Source organism: Henckelia pumila, chromosome 4 (genome assembly GCF_033568475.1).
Source record: "Henckelia pumila isolate YLH828 chromosome 4, ASM3356847v2, whole genome shotgun sequence".
Taxonomy (NCBI): Eukaryota; Viridiplantae; Streptophyta; class Magnoliopsida; order Lamiales; family Gesneriaceae; genus Henckelia; species Henckelia pumila.
Window position 1 is genome coordinate 29,412,119 of NC_133123.1, and position 13,631 is coordinate 29,425,749.

The window sequence follows — 13,631 nt, forward strand, 5'->3', positions numbered from 1 at the left end:
ATATATATATGTATATATATATATATAGAACGGTATATGTGCCTTAAAAAACATGGCTCTTGAGCTTATGTGAGTTTTCTATATCATAAATCCTTATCATAATGTCTCTTGAACTTATCAAAGATAGATTCTTGTTACTAGGGGTGCAAACAAGCCGAGCTACTCGTGAGTAGCTCGCGAATAGTTCGGTCAAAACTCGACTCGAGCTCGAGTAGTTCGAACATACATCGAGCTATATATAATATAAATATATATATATATACATATATGAGTTCTTTTATGATGTTCAACACTATATGTCCACTTCATGCCCACCATGTACAATAGATGAGTTGACCGATACAATAGATGAGTTGACTTGTACATGGTGGGCATGAAGTGGCATATAGTGTTGGGCAACATAAAAGAACTCTATATATATAATATAAATATATAAATATAATATTTTATTTATTTATTTATTCATATATTATTTATTTATATATATTTATTGATTTATTTTTCGAGCTCGAGCTCGAGCTCGAGTAACTCGAACTATAGTCGAGCTCGAGTACGAAATTAATTACTCGATCGAGCTCGAACTCGAGTTCGAGTAGTCAAATATGAGTCGAGCTCGAGCTCAAGTAGTATGATACTCGACTCGATTGCACTCCTATTTGTGACAATCATATAATTTGATATCGAGTATCTATTTTACTTAGTAGCAGTCGAGATCTGATTTTAAAACTTATTTGAGGTCGTAAACATGCATGTATTTCGTAGTTCATAGCTTGACCATCTTATGTCATCAACTGATATCTCACTGTATTTAGGAATGCAAACGAACCGAGCCGGTTCGTGACCTTTACGAGTCTGTTCGATAAATATTTGATTCGTATTCGAGCTTATCGAACTCGAGTCGAATTCGAACATGTTCGAACTTTTTTTTGAGTCGAGCTCGAGCAAAAATTATTCTGTTCGATAGTTCGCGAATAGTCACGAGCCTTAATGTTTAATTAATATAATATAATTATATAATAAATATATATACATTTCGAAGATTTTCGAACATTTCGAGCTTTTCGAACCATAATATCCGAGCAATAGTTCACGAATAGGTTCGAATGTTTCGAGCCGAATTCAAACTCAAACTTCATTTCGAGCCGAGCTCGAGCCAAAATATTTAAAATTATCGAGCTCGAACTCGAATATACTCTTATCGAGTCGAATTCGAGCCTTAAAATTTTACCATTATTCGGCTCGATATGGTCGTTTGCTTCCCTACATGTATCTAATTCATAGTATAAGTAATCAAATATTCAAGTATGATATCTTGATGGACGATTAGCTATAAGTAATGAAACTTTGAAATTACAGCTTATTCCTTTTTACAATAGATTACTAATAAATGTACAATAAAGAAAAATCAAAAGCATTGCTTATTTTCCAACTAATAATAATGAAGAAGAAAAAAATAATGCTCTTAATCACTAACATAATCAACAGTTTTCGTAGAAGTTTGGTCTAATTGGATATCCGAATCAATCAATATTACGTGTTATAAGATTATGGTGATTACAAGTAATTAATTATGATGTAAAATATTAGAGATGCATTGGTCGAAAAAACAGTAAACGACCTTATATTGTTGAAAGCGAAATCAAAGCATCGCGGTTAGATTTCCTTATGATTTTAGAATATTTAAATGAGGAAATTGCATATATCACTCATGTGAAATTGCGTGTTTGCTGATAACCCTTTATGAAATTTTTTGAGCTAGAAGTCTCTTATAATTCTAAATATGTAGCGTACACCCCCTTCTGCTAAAAAATAACTAAAATGTCCTTAATGTTATAATACAATTTAATATTAAAATATATTTCGTGTATGACAAATATTATGATAAAATAATTCTATATAATTTTCATGGTTATTTAAATAAAATTTGATTATTTTACTCAATTAAATATAGAATTATAAAACAAAATTAATTTAATTATTTATTTAAGTAAGAGTATTTTTGTCAATTTTTAACTGGAAAGGATGTGTATGCTATAAATTTTGAATCACTGATTATTAGCTTAAAAAAAATTCACAAAAAATTATTAGCAAATTCGAGATTTCACGTAGTGATATATGTACTGCATTGTTAGCTACTGACACGAAAAGCGTTAAATCGTGCGAATATCCCTTGTTCTGTTAGAGCAGTGTCCTTGTCCCAACAGTTCACTCAACGTTGTCTCAATTCAAATCAATAGAGTCTGAATCCGTTAGCCTTTATTTTGTTGGTTAAAATTTAATGCACATCTGGGCGGGACCAGTGCGGCAACCTAGTCCAGTACCAGCCCTGAACTTTGAATTGCCCTAAATTTCATCCCTAAAACAATTGCATTTTTTGTTCGTTATGTTTTTTATTTTGTAATTTTAGTTTGTTATATAATCAGTTAGCAATATTAGTTGTGTATGTTTAGTTTTTTGGCAATTTCGATCATATTTTTACTGAACATCAAAATAATCATCGGGATTCGATGAATTAAAAATTGGATTTTTTTTGTTGCAAATCCATTACTATTTATTATGTAACAACACCATATCATGGTCTCTTGGTATGGACAAAATAAAAAAATTTACAACAAAAAAATAATTAAAAAACCCAAAATTAAAACATGGGAAAAAAGCACTAACACTAAAACTACCCACTAACACAACAACCGGCCATCTTATACTCTCCTATCTAAAACTACTTTCTCCCACATTCCACTCGTTCAACCCTCGCAACTCACGGCCACTCAGATTTCATAGCAGCAAGGAGATTTGATATACTATCATATTTTGTCCAACTTTATCAAATCTATCAAGGTACATGCTTTTTCCCCTTTTCCTTTACTTCTTCGTCATGAAATTCATACTTTTTATCCCACTTTTTCGGCTATTTACTTTGAACGTGAAATTTATTGTTGAATTTCGAAGTTTTCACAGATTTAATCACAATGCCGATATCGAAATAACTGCTTCATTTTTCAGTTTGTTCGCACATTACGTTTTTAATATGATGTTCACACTTTACATTTAAATTAAGTACGAATACGTTTACCATCGTTACACACGCAACGCGTGTGCCAATATTGCTAGTATATATAAAGTAGAGACCTTCTAATTAACAAACTTTCAATTAATTGGTGAAGCTTGATTTGAAATTACCATTATCTCCTAACTTAATTTTCAATAAAACCAAAAATTATTGGGCAAAATAGTTATTTTATAAAGTTTCCTCTTTTCTAGCCATTAAAAGCTCACTTTATGCCCTTTGATATTATTTTATTTACAGATATGAGATTCACTTTATAAGATATTTTTTTTTTGTGAATATTTGTTTAGAAAAATGTTATATTATTATTATTTTTTAATTTTACAATTTATTATTTATTGTTTTATTATTTTTTAATTTTACAATTTATTATTTATTGTTTTTTTTAAAAAAACAAAATGTACGAGCAGACAACGCGTGCAGCGAAATACTAGTATATATATATATATATATTCTGGATCTTCTTTATAGGTCCAAATTATATTTTCACCTATTTATTATATGAAATATCAAAATTTTGAATAATTACTGTCATAAAACACAAATATCAAAAATCAAAGAACTTTTACAAAAAAAGGACATTGTTTTTGTGCCTAAATCTTTAGTTCATCAAAAACCCGACTCATACATTCTGCAAGGTTGTGAAAGGATTGATTTGAATTATTGTTGTCTCCCCAATCTCATTTTCGTGGCATTTATGAACGAACAATAATTAAACATTTAATATTTTATAAAAATAAATAGTTGGAAATAAATTTACCTATATAGAAATATCCCCAATTTTTTTGGCCATAAAACCAATCTCGGTCCTCAAATCATCGAATTGCAGTGAGTTTGTGTTTTTCCGCAAAAATCGGACATAAATTATCAAACAATAAACACACAAGAGTAATTAAGATTACAAACTGACTATGTAAAAGACTAAAATTGCAAAAAGATCATAAATACTGGGCTAAAAATGTGATTTTCTCATTCGTAACCCATCCTTGTAAAAATATCCTCCATAAAATTATAATTTTATTATTTATATGGATACTTATTTTATTTTATTTTATTTATTATTATTAATAATAATAACCGTATATCTCTTGTTAATTTTATGAGAAATGGAAGAGCCGCCCAATATGTTGCCAATTGATCATATATGATGGGATAAATTGTGTGATTGCCCCTCAAAATTTTATCCTCAATCAAGAATATTGTTGCGACGAGTGATTAGGACATTGGAATGGAACCCTACTGATAGTGATACATACATGTGGCTTGTCTATACGCATTAATTCCTTGTGATATTTGAAGATTCTCGGTTGGTAATCACAAAAAAACAATTATGTAACTCAAAACTCTTGATGAAACAAGAATTTTTTATATTATAAAAAAAATCTTCCTCGTCAAAAAATATTTTGAATATATGCTAAAATATGTTAAAGAAATGGTTTGATTTGTATAAAAATATATATCAATCTTCTTCAAGTTTACCAATTATGGTATGATAGTGAATGTGATCTCCACCAACCATAAGTTACACTTTGCACTATTTTCATTTTTTAGGTTATCTTTGAACCAAAATAAAGCGACTCATGCCCCAAGTACAAAATCGTTCTCCAACCTATGTAATTCATTAATCATCAATTTCTTTTTCAATAACTTAATATTTATAAAACCATCAAGTGATGGCACATACGCATGTTAGCCCTTCTCACCGACCCTGATTGCATTAAAAATTTTACTCTCGACGTATTCGGTTCATCTCCAATATAATATAAGAAACAACATTGAACTAGAAACGAAAACACGACACTATTTTAGTGCTCAACGCCAAATCACACACTATCGGTGCATATCATCAAACGAATAATGTTACTATACTATATCGGTCCGTTTGGTACACAAGTTTAGGCTAGATAGTGGCTGCAATATTTGTTTTATCATTCGTTTGGTTGTATGTCAAATAAACTGACTTAATCTATCGTACATGAGATTGAGGTGTATTAACGTGAATTAAATAAACTCACCTCTCTCCCATGTATTAGTAATCCATCTTTCTATCATCCTCTTTATTCCAACAATACCCCCAACATATCTAGCTTCAGGTGCCCAACTTTGACTCAGATTTGTGTTTAGGGTTTTGGTTCTCTCCATGATTAACTCTAACTCACAGGTAAATTCAATGCTCACTAGGGTTGCGAAGTTAAAATCCAAGCATATGTGTAGAAGAAATTTAATTTTCTGACATTTTATTCTCTTTTTTTTTGAAATTTCCAGAAAGAAGAAGAACCCTTGCTGTGTAGGTACATGCATCATGCATCGATAATCTTTGTTCACGGCATCGGTTTTGAATTTTTTGTTGAGTATTGAGCGTCGTGATTTTTTTCTGTGTTACAACACAACCTTCGTGATTTTTTCTATGTTACAAATGGATGGAGGCTGGACGTCGAAGAAACGAGAGGTGAGGGAGAAGTGCTTGGACAAATGAATTATTGGATTCCCACCGACTGCCTCTTCCAAATGAGATTTAATAATGTGGGGATTTTTTTAAAGGAAAGGTGCATTTGGTTAAAGGTCATTTTGGGCATTAAAATATATTATACACATATTCCTTCAAATTATCGTATCAACCAAATAACATATACACTAACATATGTTAATAATTATTCCAACCAAACACATAACTATTCAAATATTATTTAAATTATTTATTCCATATCAACCAAATTATCAATCTCTCAGTTATCATCATTGCAACCCACACGCACCCTATAAGTTGTTTGAAAGAGCTTTTAAGCTCTTAATTTTTGTTTGGCTAATTCTTTTAACATTTCATCTCTCTAAAATATCCTTAAATATTTTAATAAATCTTCATCATATCCTCCACCTATTAAATATTAAATATTTTTTTAAAAAAAATCCAAATCACATAAATTTTCTAAAATAAAATATTATAAAAATTTTAATTTTTAATATATATTTATTTTAAAACTATTTTCATATATGTATAACTCGAAACATTATTTTCATATAATTATATTTTTTCTTTAATAATTTCAAAAATAAAAAAATCTAATAATATCAAACATGTAAGATGCGCGTGATCTGGTCTAAAAAGACGGGCCACATACCATTTATATCCTTGGGACTAAAAAGTTGGAGCACTACCATATATTGGTTTCGAAACGACGCATTTGGATAGATTTTTGGGAGAAAAAGAAAACCACGTAAGCGACATTGATTAGTTAATCAAATTGGGAGAAAACGACGGAACCAAGTGGGTTTCGTGGGGTCTAAAAAATGTGATCCTTCTTTCGGTTCCGTACACCCTTTTTTGTCTTCTTTTGCTATAATAATATATCACTTACTATTTGCGGCAACATTAGTGTCACTTTTGTTAGGGTGATTCTACGCTACACTGGGTGAAACATTTTTTAATTTTTTTGAGATGTTTGCACGAACATCTCCCTAAATAACAAAAAATATTATGCTAAATGACAAAAAGTACAGGCGGGGTCCACATAATTTTTTTTCATCAATATGTTCACGCGAACATCTTAATAAAAAACACAAAAAAAGTGTATCTCACCCGGTGTAACATAAAATCACCCCTCTGTTGACTCTTATCCCACATTTCAATGAAAAACTAACCCTTTTTGCCCCCCAATAAATAAGTGTTATATAAGATCTTGCCCTACATAAAATAAATAACCAAAAAAAAAAACCTTCTTTAGTTATATATATATATAATTGTTTGATTTTTTACACGCATTTAAAAAATCATTAGAAAAACAAAATTTATATACAAATATTATATTTCATCATAATTAATTCATTAAAAAATTATTTAAACCCCTTTCAATATTTAGTTCATAGTCGTGTATTAATAAAAAAGAAGAAAATATAATAAAAAAAGTATACAAACTTAACTACATATTTAATCTATATAATTGAGAACAAGGTTGTGATCGAATTGAGCAGGCTCGTGAGATTTTTTGATTTGGCCGCTGGATAAATATTTGATATGTATTCGAAGTTATCGAACTCGAACACGTTTGAACTTTTTTCGAGACACGCCCAAACCAAAAATTATGTTGTTGGACAAGCTGCTCGCGAGTTTACTACTTATTTGATATAATATAATTATATCTATAAAATATTATAATACAAGATGATAACATAATAACCGTTTTGGTCATTTTAATAGTTGCAGAAAAATAGCCTTACTATTTTCACTAAATCACTAAAATTAGAAATACATAAATGACAAAATTTGAAAATCACTACCCAACTTTCTCCACTATTTCATCGTGTTCTTTTTTTAACCATTCATTACGTACAGTAGTGAAAAACAAATCATATTAATTAAAAAGTATACTCTATAAAATATATATAATATTTCTGTATTATATCACACACGAAATGCGTGTGCGTTTATACTAGTATTTAAATATATATGTTAAAGCATTTCAATATTCGTTTGAGGTTCAAGCAACAGTTCAACTAATCACAAATGTGTTAGATCATTTCAATATTCGATTCGTTTACATCACTTATGCAAAAATGAACGTGTGTGCATATATAAACATTAAAATTGTAGCGGTCATAATCCCGTCTGCATTGATATGAATTACGTACGAGTCTTTTTTTTTTGTTTGTCCATTAGTGCTTACTGTGAGGAATAACAAACATACACGTCACGTATAATTTCACGAGGCAATGACGGTTTTTGTCGGATTTCATTATTGTTTGGGCAAAAATTGTGAAGTAACCAAAAAAAAAAATCGCTAAATAGTGTTGTGAAAAAGTAAAAATTTACGGTAAAAAGTAAAAACTCAATAACTCAAAATTCTACACTTTATAAAATTTTTCTCTCTTCACAATTGTGTTTTTCTACACAAATGGAGAGACCTATTTATAGATCTCAATTGGAGATTAGTCAAAAATTAATACATCATTAATTACATCATCACACACTAATTTTCAATATTTTACAACTCAATTTTCAACTTTCAACCTTCAACATTCAACAATAAATAATAATATATTTATATATATTTTCAACACTCCCCCTTGTGATGATGATCATGATAGAATGACTATCTCCATTACGTGTTGTATACTGCCTCGTTAAAAACCTTACTAGGAAAAACCCATTGGGACAAAAACCATAGTAAGGAAAAAAGAGTGCAGCCACGTAAACTCCCCCTGATGTCAACATGAATGATTCTTCACATATTTCGTAGATTGCACATCCCAATATTATAAATGTGTTTTCTGAATATCGCCGTGGGAAGTGCCTTTGTGAAGAGATCGGATGAGTTCTCACTTGATTGAATGTAACAGATATCAATATCTTTATTCTTCTCCAGCTCTTGAGTGTATGCAAAGAATTTAGGAGGAATATGTTTAGTTCTGTCACTTTTGATGTATCCTTCTTTCATTTGGGCAACACATGCGGCATTATCTTCATACAGTGTGATTGGATTCTTGTCCACTGATAATCCGCAAGAAGTTTGGATATGCCGAGTCATTGATTTAAGCCAGACACATTCACGACTTGCTTCATGTAGTGCAATAATCTCGTCATGATTTGATGAAGTTGTAACAAGTGTTTGTTTCTGTGATCGCCAAGAGATTGCAGTGCCTCCACGAGTAAATACATATCCGGTTTGGGAACGTGCCTTATGTGGATCAGATAAGTATCCAGCATCAGCATAACCAATTATTCTCTGATTTGTATCTTTTGGATACAAAAGTCCCAAATCCGTCGTTCCTCGTAAATAACGGAATATATGTTTAATTCCGTTCCAGTGCCTCTTCGTTGGACATGAACTGAATCTTGCCAATAAATTTACTGCAAAAGATATGTCTGGTCTAGTGCAATTTGCAAGATACATAAGGGCACCAATGACACTTAGATATGGTACTTCAGGACCAAGAACAACTTCATCATCTTCACATGGACGAAATGGATCCTTTTCTATATTCAATGATCTGACAACCATTAGAGTACTTAAAGGATTTGATTGATCCATATTGAAACGTTTAAGGACCTTCTCTGTATAATTAGACTGGTGAACAAAAATTCCACATTCTTTTTGTTCAATTTGTAAACCAAGACAATACTTGGTTTTTTCAAGGTCTTTCGTTTCAAATTCTTCCTTCAAGTACATCATAACTTCTTGAATTTCTTTATTCGTTCCAATGATGTTTAAATCATCAACATATACAGCAATAATTACACATCCGGATGTTGTTTTCTTGATGAAAACACAAGGGCATATTGGATCATTTACATATCCCTTTTTCATCAAGTGCTCACTTAGCCGATTATACCACATTCGGCCAGATTGCTTTAACCCATATAATGATCTTTGCAATTTTACAGAATAAAATTCTCTGGGTTTTGAACTTTGTGCTTCAGGCATCTTAAATCCTTCAGGGATTTTCATGTATATATCACTATCAAGTGATCCGTATAAGTAAGCTGTAACAACATCCATAAGACACATTTCCAAATTTTCAGACACTGCCAAACTAATCAAATATCGAAACGTAATTGCATCCATAACAGGAGAATATGTTTCTTCATAATCAATTCCAGGTCTTTGAGAAAAACCTTGTGCAACAAGTCGAGCTTTATATCTCACTATTTCTTTTTTCTCATTTCTCTTTCGAATAAAAACCCATTTGTACCTGTTAGAACCTAATGGGGGGGGATTTAGGTTCTATTGGCAACTTTAGCAATTTAAAGTGATTATGCAAGTACGCAAGTGGAAGACTTAAGCAATCAAATAAATAAGTGCGGTAAATAAATACGTAATGTAAATAAAGCAGTAAAAGGGATAATAGATGTTTATGGAAGTTCGACGATAAATCGTCTACGTCTCCCCTTCTTGGTTAAGTCGATTAACCAAGGATCCACTAGCACTTCGAACGTCTTGGCCTTGATGGCTCCAAGGATAGCCTTACAACTTGACACGATCACCGCGCCGATACAACTCAACACTCTTGGCCTTAAGGGCTCCAAGGATAGCCTCAACAAAAACACTTGGCTTCACACTCAAGTGTTTACAACAATCTCACAATACACTTGGCTTCACACTAAGTGTTTACAACAATAGCACAACCAACTCACAAACTATTTTCACAAATAACTCTCAAATATTGATTGAGCACTTTGGTAGAGAGAATATTGCTTGCAAATGAGAGAAGAAATGAGTTGGGATGATTCTAAATGGTCTTGGCAAGCCTCTATTTATAGTTGGCAAAGATTTGAATTTGAATTTGTGTGCTTGGAGCGTTTATTGGGAAGCCAAGGAGTAGAGACAAAGTGTAGGCGCCGCTGCCTTCTTTTTCCAGCACTGAGCAGCTTTTGTGGAAAAATCATATCTTCCAATATAACCGTTGGATTGATCTGAAATTTAAACTGAAGCTTTAAAACATCTGGATCTTCAATCTGAACGGTGGAGATTTGATTCTAACGAGTCAAAAATTTCCAGTAAATCTCGGAAGTCGCAAAATCACGTTCTCGCTTTTGTTCTGAGCATTACTTTTCAAAAATTCGAATCTCACAATCCATCCGTTGGATTGGCCTGAAATTAACACACTATCTTTGTAACATCCTGATATTGATCGTGATTGGTGGAGATTGGATTTGGATGCCTCCATCGATTCCAGTAGTCTTCTGAATACGATACTTCAGCAGTTAGCTCCTTGCAGAAATAGCTACTGTTTAACATATTTGAAAAAATCATAACTCCATATCCAACCATTGGATTGATTTGAAATTTGGATAGAGACTTTAAAACATCATGGAAATCCATGTGATCGGTGGAGATCGGATTTTAATAACCGAAGCATTCCCAGTTATTTTCTGAAGTTGAGTCTTCATAGTTCATTCCTTGCAGAAGTAAGTACTGTGCAGCTTTGTTAAATAAATCATATCTCCATATCCATCCGTTGGATTGCTATGAAATTTGGAGAGAAACTTGAGAACATCCTGATCTTGATTTTCACTGTTGGAGATCTGATTTGGATGACCGGAAAGTGCCCGGTGAATTTTGCAAGTTTCTGCTTTATAATATTGGCTTGTCCTTGTCCATTTCTTTTACAACTTCAAAGTAACTTCCAAGAATTTGATTGTTAATATGATCTAATCTGCAAAGTCTCACTTTAAATGGTTAGTAACAATTAACCGAGTTTTGTAATCATCAAAACATAATAATATGAGATTTGTTAATGCATTAAAAACATTAATCTCATAACACGAGATTTGTATGCGTTTAAGGCGTAACAATCTCCCCCTTTTTGATGATCACAAAACTTGGTTAAATAGGAGAAATAAATGTACAATATTAAATAAATAATTTAAATTTGCACAATATAATTGCATGAATAAAACTCCTCCTAAATTAAACAATTAGTTAAGAAGAGTTTGTTTATCAAATAACCAAATTTTTTATTCTCTATGCATTTAAGCAAACTAACTCTCCCCCTTAGTTAAAGTATTTAACCAAACTAATTCTCCCCCTTTTTGTGATAATCAAAAAGACTGGAAAAATAAATACAAAACATGATAATTAAATATGATTTCTAAAAAGCAACACATAAATTTCTCATAAAATGTGAGCTTTATAACTTTGAATAAATACAATTAATTTGTATTATCCAAAATTAAGTTGCTCAAATTTTATATTAAGCTCCCCCTTAATATGACATTAAATTTATTTATGTCCACAAGTGATTACAACTCAATCATGCCAAGTTCACCACGCAAACGAATAAAAGTATTTTCATCTAGTGGTTTTGTAAAAATATCGGCAATTTGATTTTTAGTGTCAACATATTGAAGTTCAACTTCATTTCGTTCGATGTGGTCACGAATAAAATGATGACGAATGTCAATATGTTTGGTGCGCGAATGTTGAATCGGATTCTTTGTAAGACATATGGCGCTAGTGTTGTCACAGAAAATAGGGATTTTTGAAAAAGAGACGCCATAGTCGAGCAATTGATGCTTCATCCAAAGAATTTGCGCACAACAACTACCGGCAGCCATATATTCGGCTTCGGTCGTTGATAACGCAACACAGTTTTGCTTTTTGGAAAACCAAGAAACCAAACAGTTTCCTAAAAAGAAACAGGTTCCACTAGTGCTTTTCCGGTCCACCTTATATCCACCAAAGTCGGCATCGCAATAAGCTTTTAAATCAAAGAAAGAATTTTTCGAATACCACAAGCCGAGATTTGGAGTATTTGAAAGATATTTGAAAATGCGTTTTAAGGCGAACAAATGTGATTCCTTTGGACATGATTGAAATCGTGCACACAAGCAAACACTAAACATAATGTCCGGTCTACTAGCAGTAGCATATAATAAGGAGCCAATCATACTACGAAAGGAAGATTGATCTACAGTTTTACCATTTTCATCCTTGTCGAGTCTGATTGCTGTGCTCATCGGTGTGGATGATGATTTTGTGTTCTCCATTCCAAACTTCTTTAAAATCTCCTTGATGTATTTGCTTTGGTTCACAAAGAACCCATCCTTGCACTGTTTGATTTGTAATCCGAGGAAATAGTTAAGTTCCCCCATCATACTCATCTCGAAGTGTTCCTGCATCAACTTAGAGAATTCTTGACAAAGAGTTTCATTAGTAGAACCAAAAATTATGTCATCAACATAAATTTGCACAATTAATAAATCATCTTTGTCATGTTTGGTAAACAAAGTAATATCAACAATTCCTCTAGTAAAGCCATTGGTAATAAGGAAAGAAGAGAGTTTTTCATACCAAGCTCGAGGAGCTTGTTTCAATCCATACAAAGCTTTGTTGAGTCTATATACGTGATCAGATAACAAATTATCAACAAAGCCATCAGGTTGTTCAATATAGACCTCTTCTTTCAAATCACCATTCAAGAAAGCACTTTTAACATCCATCTGAAATAATTTAAAATTTCTAGAGCATGCAAAAGCAAGTAACATACGAATGGATTCAAGACGGGCAACAGGAGCATAAGTCTCATCATAATCAATGCCTTCTTCTTGACTATATCCTTTAGCTACGAGCCTAGCCTTGTTTCTAGTGATGGTGCCATGCTCATCAAGTTTATTTCTAAACACCCATTTAGTACCTATCACAGGTCTATCATGCGGCCTAGAAACAAGATCCCAAACATTATTGCGTTTAAATTCATTTAACTCATCTTGCATAGCAATAATCCAGGAATCATCAAGTAAAGCATCATCAACACATTTTGGCTCAACATGAGAAACAAAAGCAAGATGATTACAAATATTATTGAGAGAAGAGCGAGTAGATACTCCCTTTGATGGACTTCCAATTATCAGATCTTTAGGATGATCTTTGTGATGTGTCCATTCCTTAGGAAGTGGTGTTTCCTCAACTGTAGCATCTATATCATTTAAGCTTGAGGAAACCATCTCTTCTTCAAGTATTTCTATATCATCATTGTTAGTGCGAGAAATATTTAACAAAGATTCATCAAATATAACATGCATTGATTCTTCAACAAGTAAGGTGCGCTTATTGAATACTCTATAAGC